We start from the raw sequence: 12,652 nt of genomic DNA on the forward strand, positions 1-12,652 counted from the left end.
GCGCTTCTTCTGAATGTGAGACACAGACAGCATTTTTGAGTTTGGAATGTACACAGTAAGTGTTTCTCACGAGTGTGCGACAGAATGAGCGCTACTCCTGAAGCTGGGACATAAAAGTACTTCAGAGTTTGTAACGCACAGAATGAGTGCTGCTTCTCAGCATGTGAGAGGTAATTGAGTGAGCTCTTGACTTATTTGTGTCAAACAGTAACAGCCACTGACTATAAAAGCCATACTCTTGTGTGTTGAAATGCCCTTGACCTTTTAATGCCTTGATTCCAAGGTGTACGAAATGTACCTATATTTTCAAGTGTTTTTTTTAAAAAAAGAGAAGGTTAAAAGAAGTTTATAGCCAAGATAATATTCGGACAACATTCCATGCATAGTTCCCTAGTTTATATTTCACTAATCTATGGGAATATTACCCACCCAGGAGAAATATGTTGAAAATACATGTTAGTTGAAATTTGCCATGGGTTAAATGATATATAATAAGAGGCACCCCAGAGAAAATACATTTCAAAAAATGTTTCTGCATTCTGTCAAAAATATAAGACCACCTGATACTGACCCACCACAATGTTATTTTAATTTTTTTTAAAACACGCAATTTCCCAAGTGTAATCTATACTTTTCACCAGTTTTAGAGCCATTTATAATAATTTATCTACATTGAATATGCAGGAAGTAGAAAATAATACATTATAATAGACTTAAAAACTAACAAAAAGAAAATGGTGAAAGAATTTACCGCCCAATGAGTATGATCCATAAATATTGTTGGGAAATGTATTACGTTGCCCTAAGGACATTTTTTTTTTTTTTGTCATTTCATCTTTATGTGCAAAGACCAAAGTTCTTTCATTGTGCATGACTCCGCAGGTTATAGTATTTGGCGTTGTTAAGTTGATATCCAACACCCTTTGAACAAATACACAACTTTGTATCAGAAGATCATACAGCAAGAAATGTGTTTATACATGAGATGTATCAGATTTTCTTTGTCTTCCAAGAATGAGCAGGGCGTAAAAAAATGAATTAAATTAAAGAGCCAGCCTGAAGGGATCAGCCACTAAATGCACATTATAGTCGAATGGTCCATTTAATTATTTATTTAATCCTCCCTGTGAATGCAGAACCCCCCCAATATGTGTTTGCTTCCTTCGCTGACACCCCTTAGCTCCGAGGGTTCCTGGAGATGTGATTTACATCTCCTGCTGCCTGTACCCACATGGAGTACTTGCCGTTAGTTGGTTCCTGTGCTGGCTGTTGTTAGATCTCCATGATTGACACTGGAGTGCCCATTTATTTTTGTTTTAGCTAAAAAGTAAACAAAAAGGAGACTAACAACATTAACAAAACACATAAAGTGTTGGAACTTTCCAATATGTTTGCATCACACTGAGCCTGTGTTGAGAAATAGAAATTGGACACAGTTTGATAATATTAGTCATGCAATATTTTCTGCATTATATTATTATTTTTTAACTATTATTAAAAATGTTGTCAGTCTGGATCATTTTTATGATGGAAAATTTTAGAAACTAATAGTAAACTACTGTGAATAAATACACAGTGCTTTATAGTTTGTTGGATGTTGCATTCCATGTTTTTATATGGCATGTAACCTCATGTGCATTATATTTGTTTAACGCACCCATTAACTAAATATCTGAGCAGGACTAACAAACATATTTGGAGCTATAAGGATACACAGCTTTACAAAGGATACAAAGCTTTACAATGACATCCACATTCAACTTTGCACAGGAAAGGAGTTAGAGAGCACTCTGTATAAAATGCCCCATCTGGTCTCCGCAGTTCCAGCTACCATTGGCTGCTCAAAGCATCCAATCATAAGTGCGAAAGACATCCATCCTTTTTTTTTTTGTAAGTATTAACTGAATCTACCAAAAGCACTAAATTTGGCAATGCATTCCACATCTCAATTGCTCTGACTGTATAAAAATATTATTGTTACCATTACTTTTTTAAGTGCAAAAGTCATCCAACTGTTTTTTTTTAAATATTAACTGAATCATTATGTCGCTATATGGACAGGATTGACACCTAAAAGAACACTCCAACCTATATAAACACTGTAATGCATATGCTGGCTGGAAGGTCTCTTTAAATTTACATGGTAATCCTTTTGCAAACGCATGGGGGATTCCTCAAGCACCTTTAGACGAATACATCTCCCTGCACGTGATATATTTACTGGCAGTCAGCTTCAGCGCTGGGCTGGCAGGTGTCTGTTCAGACCCCCTGTGCACATGCACAGAAAACGCTCCCATTGATTCATCAGCCAATCAGGGACAAGTATCGTCGGACCACTGAGGGCAGTTGCAGATTATTTTTCTTCCCTTTCGGAAGAATAAATATTAGAGTACTCACAGAATACATTGCTCCTTAGTGGGACTGTCAGTGACATTAAACTGTCCCTTCGAGTTTAAAAAGTACTATGAAACATCAAATAAAACCTTAATTAAAGGGACACTGTAGACCACAGCATTATTTTTATGTAATCTCCCATTATACAGAACTATGATTTGTAGCTCTGCTTTGGCATAATACTCTCTATGAACTCCCTAGAGTGGTTCATCTGAAGCTCTTCCTGTCCTGCTTGGGCCATGTTTAAACGTGAAGGGGCCCTGTGACGGAGACCCGTACTCGGACTGAGAAGATCTATTGCCACATGTGTATAAAATCAACCTCCTCGCCATGCAGTGGTGTTTACAAACATTTGTGAACAAAATGAGTCGTTCTGAAGAGTTCCGTGAATTCAACTGTGATAGGATGCCACCTTTGCAATTAGTCAGTTCATGAAATGTCATCCCTGTTAGATATTCCACGGTCAACTGGAAGTGTTATTATTGGAAAGTGGAAGCGCTTAGGAACAGCAGCAACTCAGCCACGAAGACCACGTAAAATCACAGAGCGGGGTCACCCAGTGCAGAGGCACATGGTGCGTAAAAGTCACCAACGCTCTGCTGATTCCATAGCTGAAGAATTTCAAACTTCCACTGGCATCAAATATCAGCTCGAAAACTGTGCGTCGGGAGCTTCATGGAATGCCCAACGGCATTGTGCCAACTGTAAAGTTTGTTGCAGGAGGGATATTTGTATGGGGTGTTTTTCAGGGGTTGGGCCCCTTAGTTCCAGTGTAGGGAAGCTTTCATGCTTCAGCAGAGCAAGACATTTTGGACAGTGTTATGCTTCCAACTTTGTGTGAGCAGTTTGGACGCGGCCCTTTTCTATTCCAGCATGACTGTGCTCCAGCGCACAAAGCAAGCTCCATAAAGACATGGTTGGATGAGTTTGGTGCGGAAGAACATACTTAAGACAGTACAGCCATACTTAAGAACATAGGGTCAGACAGCACCTTAATTGCGTGAGCAGAGTTCCACCCAACACCCTCAAATGTAGTAAAGAGTCACGAGGTGCTCAACAATGTGAGTAAATCAGTACAGTTTTATGTCCACATGAGTGGCGACGTTTAAACCCATGGTTTGAAACGTCGCCACTCGTGTGGAAATACAACTGTACTGGCGTGGAAGACCTTGACCGGCGGCACACAGCCCTGTCTAAATACTATTTAGATTTTTATACAACTTGTTTTCACATTTAGATCACATATGGTATTGAGAAATGCCTCAATATGTTTCTGATTTGGGAACTATTTACTGCTTAGAAAATAAATGATTTGTATGGTTATAAGAACTTTTATACACCAAACTTGAAACTATATTTTTTTTAAATCTCTCCTCAAAATGAGTTGTTGCCCTAGTGAACATCCTTCTATGTTTAATTCATCTATACATTACGTTACATAATGAAGAACAACATTTACAGTTGTTACAATTGTAACTATAACAGGGCTAAGCTTCCACGACCACATTTGTAGTATGGGGGCATGTCCCATTACGTGACCCTGCAGGCAGCTCCTGGGACTTGGATTGAGTCTCCATTCACCCCACATAAGTGGTAAATTACCAGACTGGGCCCAGCACTGGCTGCCTGCCATTACATTTTCCTGAATCTGAGTAGACGGCCTAGTTTTGCTAAATGCCCACTTTATAGATACACACGTAGTGAAGGGTATCTAAACTTGCTGATTGTTGTTGATTGGTTCAGACAGCCTTTGTAGGAATTAGGAGAGGAGAAAAGACAGAATTTTAGGTCATGGAATTGATCCGGTGATCCTGGTTCTGCTGTAGGCTGCCCTATCAGCTTCCCAAAGGTGATAAACAATTATTTTCCCCCATTAGGGCCAGCTATATGATCAAAAGCAGCAACCCCACTTTAAAGCATCATTACATAAAATTTCTCATTCCCTATAAATTTTGTATAGCAAACTTGTGTTCTTTATTCTTTTTCTCATTAGGGCCTGATAGTACGCTGTTTCCACTTCTCCGAAGCATTACAGCTTACTTAAATGTAAGAATGTATGTCTTTGTTTGATAAATGAACTGCTTCTCTTGGTACTTGTGGTCTGTGGGTCTGAGAAATAGTGTGTGTTATGGTGCTATCGTGGTCCCCAGCATGGATCTCCTTTGAGCACACAGATTGCTTGTAAATGGAGTCACACTATATATATGTTGTATTTTATATATTGCCATGTATGACAACCGTTATAAAAAGACTGCATCATATAAACGTAGTTGTATTGCTTTATTGGGTTTTTGTGTTATATGCGGTATTTTCTCCTTATTTTGCTTATAGTACATTGTACATGAAGTCTATATAGATAAAGTAAACTATAGACTAGAAAAGGCTAGTGGGCTAAAATCCAGTGCAGTTCCACTGATTCAGGTTCGTGGTAAACAATAAAAAAGCTTGCCAAACTTGGGGTACTTTGATGTAGCGGCAGACTAAGCGACATATGGACATATTGTGTGATGGAATCCCCAATATTTATGCCCCTAATTAGTACATTAAGTTTAACTTTTTGAGCAAATTGAGAATTTGCCATGGATATTTAATATTATCACAATGAGATATTCCCTGGACGATGTACTGAGGCTTCCGTAGCAGTCGTAAGAATATTTATAGAGTATGTTGAGTAGCTAATACAGCTTTAAGGTGTTGGAGTCTATTAATATATTTTTGTAGAATCTGCCTGTGACAGGGCCAGGCTAGCTGGCTCATGTGTCATATGAAGTTTAGCCGGGTCACGGAGCACTTTTGTGTCCGGTTCTGTATACTGTGACCCGGTAATATATTATATTGTGTTTATTGTGTAACCGGCCCAGAGACTGATGTGGATTCAGCCCCAGCCTTCAAAGAGACGATCCTATAATCTGGCTGGGGCTCTTAATCAGCCAACACAGCCCTGTCTGCCCAGACGGCACCCGCACTACAGGGGGGATAACACAGGTGGGGGAACCCCTTGTATTCTGTAATCCCCTCACCTGATACATCCCCTGTATACTGATGGGATTTGTGATGGGATGTGGCTGATGGGATTGGGGGTTGGGTTCGGTACACATTGCATTGAGATTGTATATAAATTCTGTGTGTTTGTAATAAAGAGAGTTCTTCTTGGTTTACTGCGAATGGTGGTCTGGATGATCCGTGGATAGCTGAGTGCTATCCGTATGAGGGACTGACTGGTGATTCCTCAGCCCTCAAACAGGGGTACCCAGCCTTGGGTACGGTGACCCTGTAACACTGCCCTTGTGGTATCGTATTCCTTAAATTCAGTACATGATTAAATGTGTGGGTTTTTCGATTTTCTTGTGTGGTACCATATCTTTATGTGCCTCTATAAATCAACAAAAATTCTACATATTACAGTAAAATTCCACAGACCAAAAAATCAATACAGAACAAAATATAAAATACAAATCACCTTGACAAACTGTGGGAAACATTGACCTTTACTCGTAAGACATAAAGAAGCCATATCAGGGACAATTACAAGCAGATGGCCTTTAAACATTTACAATGCAGCCAACAATAAAATTGACCATACTTTCTTGTCAGGAGACAAGGGGGCGGGGGGGTAATTGTAACTCATTCCTTTTGTTGAGTTTATATATTCCACATACTGGGTAGCTTTTAACCTATGTAAAAATGATATGTGTCCTGGAAAACATGGGCTACGTGGTCAGCCTACTCACGGCGCACATAAAATATAACTAGTGTTCTCACTTTTCAATGGCCCCACCCAGAATCCCTTGTGGTTGTGGCAGCGCCATGAGATTTCTGAGGTAAAAACAAGCCTTCTGGTGTCTGTAAATGTGTGTTTAATAATACTTCTACTGCACGTTTCAATGGAAATCAATAAGGAAAAGGTTGGCATCATGCGGCCAAGGAGGCAACTCCAACCATGTGGCCAAGTAATCCACCGACAGAACACATTTGGCAGGCAACATGTTTTAAACATGACAATGGAGTGAGGCCTGTTTCTGACAGGAAACCATGTTATGCGTGTTTCACAAGCAGTACGATTTATCAAAACGTACGTGAAACACAATGGATAGACCAGACCAGGTGCATTATGTAAGGCCGTGCAGTGTACAGAAGCAGATATTAGGTAGCTCCTAGATCTTCTTACTACACACGGAATATACACCGATCAGCCATAACATTATGATCACTGACAGGTGAAGTGAATAACACCGATAATCTTGTTATCATGGCACCTGTGAGTGGGTGGAATATATTAGGCATCAAGTGAACATTTCATCCTCAAAGTTGATAGAAGCACGAAAAATGGGCAAGCGCAAGGATTGTGATGGCTAGACGACCAAGGAAGGTAAAGCGGTGAACCGGCAAAAAGGTCATGAGTGGCCAAGGCTCAATGATACATGTTGGGGGGGGGGTCCAATCCAACAGACGAGCTACTGTAGCTCAAACTGCTGAAAAAGTTAATGCTGGATCTGATAGAAAGGTGTCATAACACACAGTGCATCGCAGTTTGTTGCATTATGGGGCTACAAAGCTGCAGACCAGTCAGGGTGCCCATGCTGACCACTGTCCACTGCTGAAAGCTCCTACAATGGGTACGTGAGAATAAGAACTGGAGTCCGGAAATGGAAGAAGCTGGCCTGGTCTTGATGAATCATGTTTTCTTGGATTGCCGGGTGCATGTGCGTCCATTACCTGGAGAACACATGGCACCAGGATGCATCCATTGACGCCGCACCTCGCAACTTATAGGACTTAAAGGATCTGCTGCTAACGTCTTGGTGCCGGATACCACAGCACACCTTCGGAGGTCTAGTGGTGTCCGTACCTTAACGGGTCAGGGCTGTTTTGGCGGCAAAAGGGGGACCTACACAATATCAGGCAGGTGGTCATAATGTTATGTCTGACTCCACTCTGGGCTGAACAGATGCCAGGACTATGGTTGCCATGACTTGTTAAAATGTACGGCTGCACTCAACTATTTATACCGTAGTACATAAATGCAGATTTCTCAAACTTTGATAATGTTAATGAGGTTATTTATAAAGGTGTAAATCTGCATCCACGCTATAATGATATGGAATTGACATGCTTTATGTGTTTGCCATGGATGTGATACCGTGACTTTCCAATGTAGTGGTTAATTTGTCTGGTTTTTTGGCAGTAGAAAAACAATAAATATTTACATACCACTTTTTATGATGTAATTGTGTGCTTTTTTTGTTCAATGATTTACATAATTCTGGAACATTTTGTCACAAAACAATTTACAAATCAGCGCAGTAGTGATTTTGTGAACTTTTATAGCATCTTGATAAATCAGCCTAATGTCTTTTTTTTGGATCCTCATTAGGGTAAAATAACGAAGGCGAGCCACCTCAACAAACGCTTGCTGGAAGACAGACATTTTTTGTTAAACCACTGTCTATCTAGGTGTCCGACTGAAGCATGGAAGATGTTCCTGTATGTGATCCTCAAGACTGATGAACAACTTACTACGTGCGTGGTTTTGTGACGCTGACGGATGTACAAACCTTTATCCTGTACTATAAAACATACCAAAGTACCATTAGAACCATATGTTCAGAGTTGGCCCCTTTTCACAATTGAAAGAATTCCAAAAGAATTTCATGCAAAATGTTTTCATAGCCGCGAAAATATTTCTGGAATCTAAATGGAAAACATAACAACTGGGCTGTAGTAAGATTGTCAACAAAATTAATCACCTATATATACTTGAGCAACACCACATTCTCAATTGTTTAGCTGTGACTATCCAGCAGATATGTAAACATATCCGTTTCAAAGTTTGAATATCTTTATTTAAACACAGGTGGTTCAGTTCTGCCCGTACCCCACCCTCGCGCTTATCTCAAATCCTATTTCTTCATTATATGTTTTGATATTTGACATAACTGGGATTTTTCGGGCTGTTGCGTGAGTGGTTGGTTACGATAAATGTTTGCTTTTATTCTTTGGCATATACTTTTTTATACTTAATCACAATTCAATATTTGCTTTTGTTTTATGTACCATTGCATACATGCAATTGACTATTTAAAAAGCTAGTTTGTAACACTAAAAAAACGGAGGGAATTTTGCTCTTATGTGAGTCACACATACAGTCGTACCTTGTAAGGCTGGCATATCGGCCCTTTTTGTCTGGACACATCCTTTGCTTGCTGCCAACCATCACCTGTGAAGTGTCATTTGTTTATACCAGAAAAACACATCTTAAAGGGGATTTGATGTTATACAAATACATATGGCACAATACCAGCAGCTCTCCGATGGCCCTGTTTATTAAGAAATTAGTTCAAGGAGGAATTTGAGACACGGTTAAAAATCGCGTTAATGTAGGGATGTCTTCTTCCCATCGGCTCCTTTAAGCAGGGACATATATAAAATCTATATTGTGGGACTGCATTAACGTTAGTATTGTCCTATATCTACAGTTGTATGAATCTCTGAAAATATCAATGACATGTATGCAGCTATTCTATTGTTGCAATCAGAGCCGGCCTTAGGCGTTGTGGCGCCCTGTGCGGACTACTCCTCTGGCGCCCCCCCTCACTACCCCCCCTCTCTGCCCCTTCAAACTACCCGCCCTCTCTGCCCCTTCAAACTACCCCCCCATGCCCCTTCAAACTATCCCTTCAAACTACACCCCCCCTCTGCCCCTTCAAACTACACCCCCCCCTCTGCCCCTTCAAACTACACCCCCCCTCTGCCCCTTCAAACTACACCCCCCCTCTGCCCCTTCAAACTACACCCCCCCTCTGCCCCTTCAAACTACACCCCCCCTGCCCCTTCAAACTACACCCCCCCCCTCTGCCCCTTCAAACTACACCCCCCCACACTTACCTTGTTGCCGGAGTCCTGCGGTGAGAGCGGGAGGCATCCGTCTTCTCTCTCTGCCGCGGTGCCGGCATTTCATGTTGAGAGCCGGAATAGTCCGGCGCTCAACATGAGATGCCGGCACAGCGACGGAGTCACGGAGAGTAAGGGGCGCCGAGCGGTTGCCAAGAACTTCACGAGCAACCGCTCGGCGCCCCTGACCAGGACTTAGATTTAAGCATCGTTTTTTTTTTAAACTTTATTTAACATGGATGATGTTAAATAAAGTTTTTAAAAAAAACACACAAAAAAACCCCGATGCTTTAATCTAAGTCCCGGTTAGGCGCCCCTGCAACCATGGCGCCCTGTGCGGTCGCACAGGTCGCACACCCCTAAGGCCGGCCCTGGTTGCAATCTATAGCTAACATTTTCATACTGACACATTGCAGGTACTTTCCTCCAACCCCAAGAGAAACCATGTAAGAGGTATCTAGTTTACATCTGTGAGAGACTGCTACTGTTTATTCATAGTGTCATTTATTTAAGCTGTCTATTACACAGTACACAGGGTTTGAAACAATCAACTCAAAGCAGACAGATACACTATATGACCAAACTTATGTGGATCCCTGACCATCACACCTATGGTCAACTATAACAGAATCTACTCTTCTGGGAAGGCTTCCCACAAGATTTTCCACAAGATTTTGGGAATTTTTGCCCATTGATCCAGTAGAGCATTTGTAAGGTCAGGCACTGATGTTGGACGAGAAGACCTGGCTCGCAATCTCTGTTATTGGTTTATATGTTGTTTTTGCTCCCAATAGTAGAACACCCAAAAGTTGTCACAATTATATATATATATATATATATATATATATATATATATATATATATATATATATATATATATATATATATATATACATCATGCATTGATATTGGACGAGAAGGCCTGGCTCGCAATCTCCGTTGCAGTTCATCCTAAAGGTGTTCGATGGTGTTGGGGTCAGAGGCACAGTCATGCTGGAATAGAAAGGGGCCCCAAACTGATTGGACACATTGCATTGTCTTAAAGATCTTTGTATACTGAAGCATTAACATTACCGTTTATTGGAACTAAGGGACCTAGTCAAAAACCTTAAAAAAAACAAAATCCAGACCATTATCCCTCCTCCACTAAGCTTTACAGTAGGCATTATGCATTCTGGTAGGTAGTGTTCTCCTGACATCCGCCCAACCCAGATTCCTGTTAGCAATGGCTGTAACATATAAACCCATTAATTAGGAGGGTCGTCCACATACTTTTGGTTATACCGTTTATGTAAAATGAAGTGCGCCCCGCTTGCAATCTAAAGGTTGACTAGAGTCTTTGGCCGATGGTACACATGAGTGCTATCTAAGGTTTAGAGAGCCAACATTACACCAGAATGGTAATAATGGTAAAATTAAGGCTGTGTATTACAGAGCCAAATGTTATGTATCCTCCTGTAAATATGATGGGTTTACAGCCTTCAAGGACTGGAGCTGATTTATATATAGAATTAAGACCAAATGCCACCTGATGTCTGTGTTCATTTTTCAATGATCCGCTGCGTGCCTTTGGACACCTAGGACAATATAATGAAAAATATTCCATCAGCAGTATCTGCTCCTAGATCAGCTCTTGGGAGATGGAAACTATTTTTTTAAATTAAATAGCAAATCATCTTTGGAGAATGAATCGATCAGGAGGATTGCGACAGTGTCATAACATACAGCAACAGATGCTCTGGTGCTGTAGATTACAAATAACGTTTCTACATAATAGAGATGATTTATCAGGCTCTAGCAATTCTATCAGGATTCCATCAAGTCCCCTTGTGAAAGTCTGCAAGTGGCCAAGAGGAAACCACATTTTTCCTAATGCAAAAATCCCCTTTGAGATAAAGTTGTTATAATTATGTGTTCATCATATATATGCTTAAGGGACACTAGACCTACATATGTGCTTCTGACAGACTGAACAAGTTTGTCTCCTATATACATAACGCTAATAGATTGAAAGAACCATTGACTTATGTGTGGAGGTCGCTAAGGAGTGAATTGTTGACCTGTGTCACTGATCCATTGTGTATGCAGACTACTAGAGAGCTTGCTTCTTACATGATCATTGCTATGACATGAATTGTAGGGATACTATGCACAATGAGAACACTTATGAGGTCTAAAAGGGTGCAGCACATTGGTTCACTCTGGCAGGAGGGTTGTGTTTCTGGGTATCTATTGTGAAGCGATGTCCTTGCACGAGAGAGCAGTTTGTATCAAAGGCCTTCTGAAGACCTAATAACATTGAGGGATCCAAAACTACTTTAGGGCCTATTTCATATGTGTCTTTTATGTCACGTGTATGGTGCTTGCCCTGGTGTTTGTATAGTGCTATCCTGGTCTATTAAATATATTTAAATCTAATTCCCGGCCAAAATGACTCATGGGAAACTCAGATATGTTTGGTACACTAACTGGGAAGAACGCATTGAGCAATTTGGGTGTGGAAGAGCATCAGCTGCCAGTGGTACACTTTCTGTGACAGAACCAGACGGAGAAAGCTCTGCTCTATGTGTAATACTGGCGTTGCCAACTCCACTAATATCATGTATTATGATGTATTATATACAGGCCACAAACGCTCAGCTCTGTATACAGTAAGGGTGCACCCCTTTATCTGTGTGTACCCTGTGCAATAGCTTTAGTAGACAAAAATAAGCATCCATCATAATCCTGTGGTGCTAATATAGAGAGTAAGGAACTCTCACATTCAGAATATTACATATCATAAGAACTGCTCGCTGTGTGTAATTAATACAGAGTCGAGGAACCAGCATGTGTGTGACAATGAGCCCTCTTCCTGTGTTTGTATGACTCCGGAAGGCTGAGGTGAGTGTGTGACTCCAACACGCTTGTGAAGGTCCTGTTCTGCGTGTTTATCAAACTGATAGCAGGGCTGATTTAGACTAAAGGGAGCCAAAGGCAAAACATTAGAAGTACCACCCATTCCGACTTAGGTAAAAAATAATCAGCCTTCTGTGAATATAAATACAGCTCATTATCTCAATATCCCATTATCTGCTCCATTCCACTGCTTGTCAATCAATTCACTACAATCACATCTTCTACTGTACATACCACAACCCTAATTCTGGAACCGAATACCATACACTTCAATGAAATGAACCTTTAATCTATACCTCCATAACCTTTGTGCCCATTTCATATTTTTCATTCCCAGCTCAATATCCCAGCCTTCATTGCACATCTCTGTATCAAATCCTGCATATTTATGTATGATGTAATGTTGGTTCCTTCAATATTGCGACTCTATGTCACTTTAATCGGCACATTCCCCATCACTGATACCAAA

Source organism: Sceloporus occidentalis, unplaced genomic scaffold, assembly GCF_023333645.1.
Source record: "Sceloporus occidentalis isolate IW3139 unplaced genomic scaffold, rSceOcc1.0.p SCAF_179, whole genome shotgun sequence".
NCBI lineage: Eukaryota > Metazoa > Chordata > Lepidosauria > Squamata > Phrynosomatidae > Sceloporus > Sceloporus occidentalis.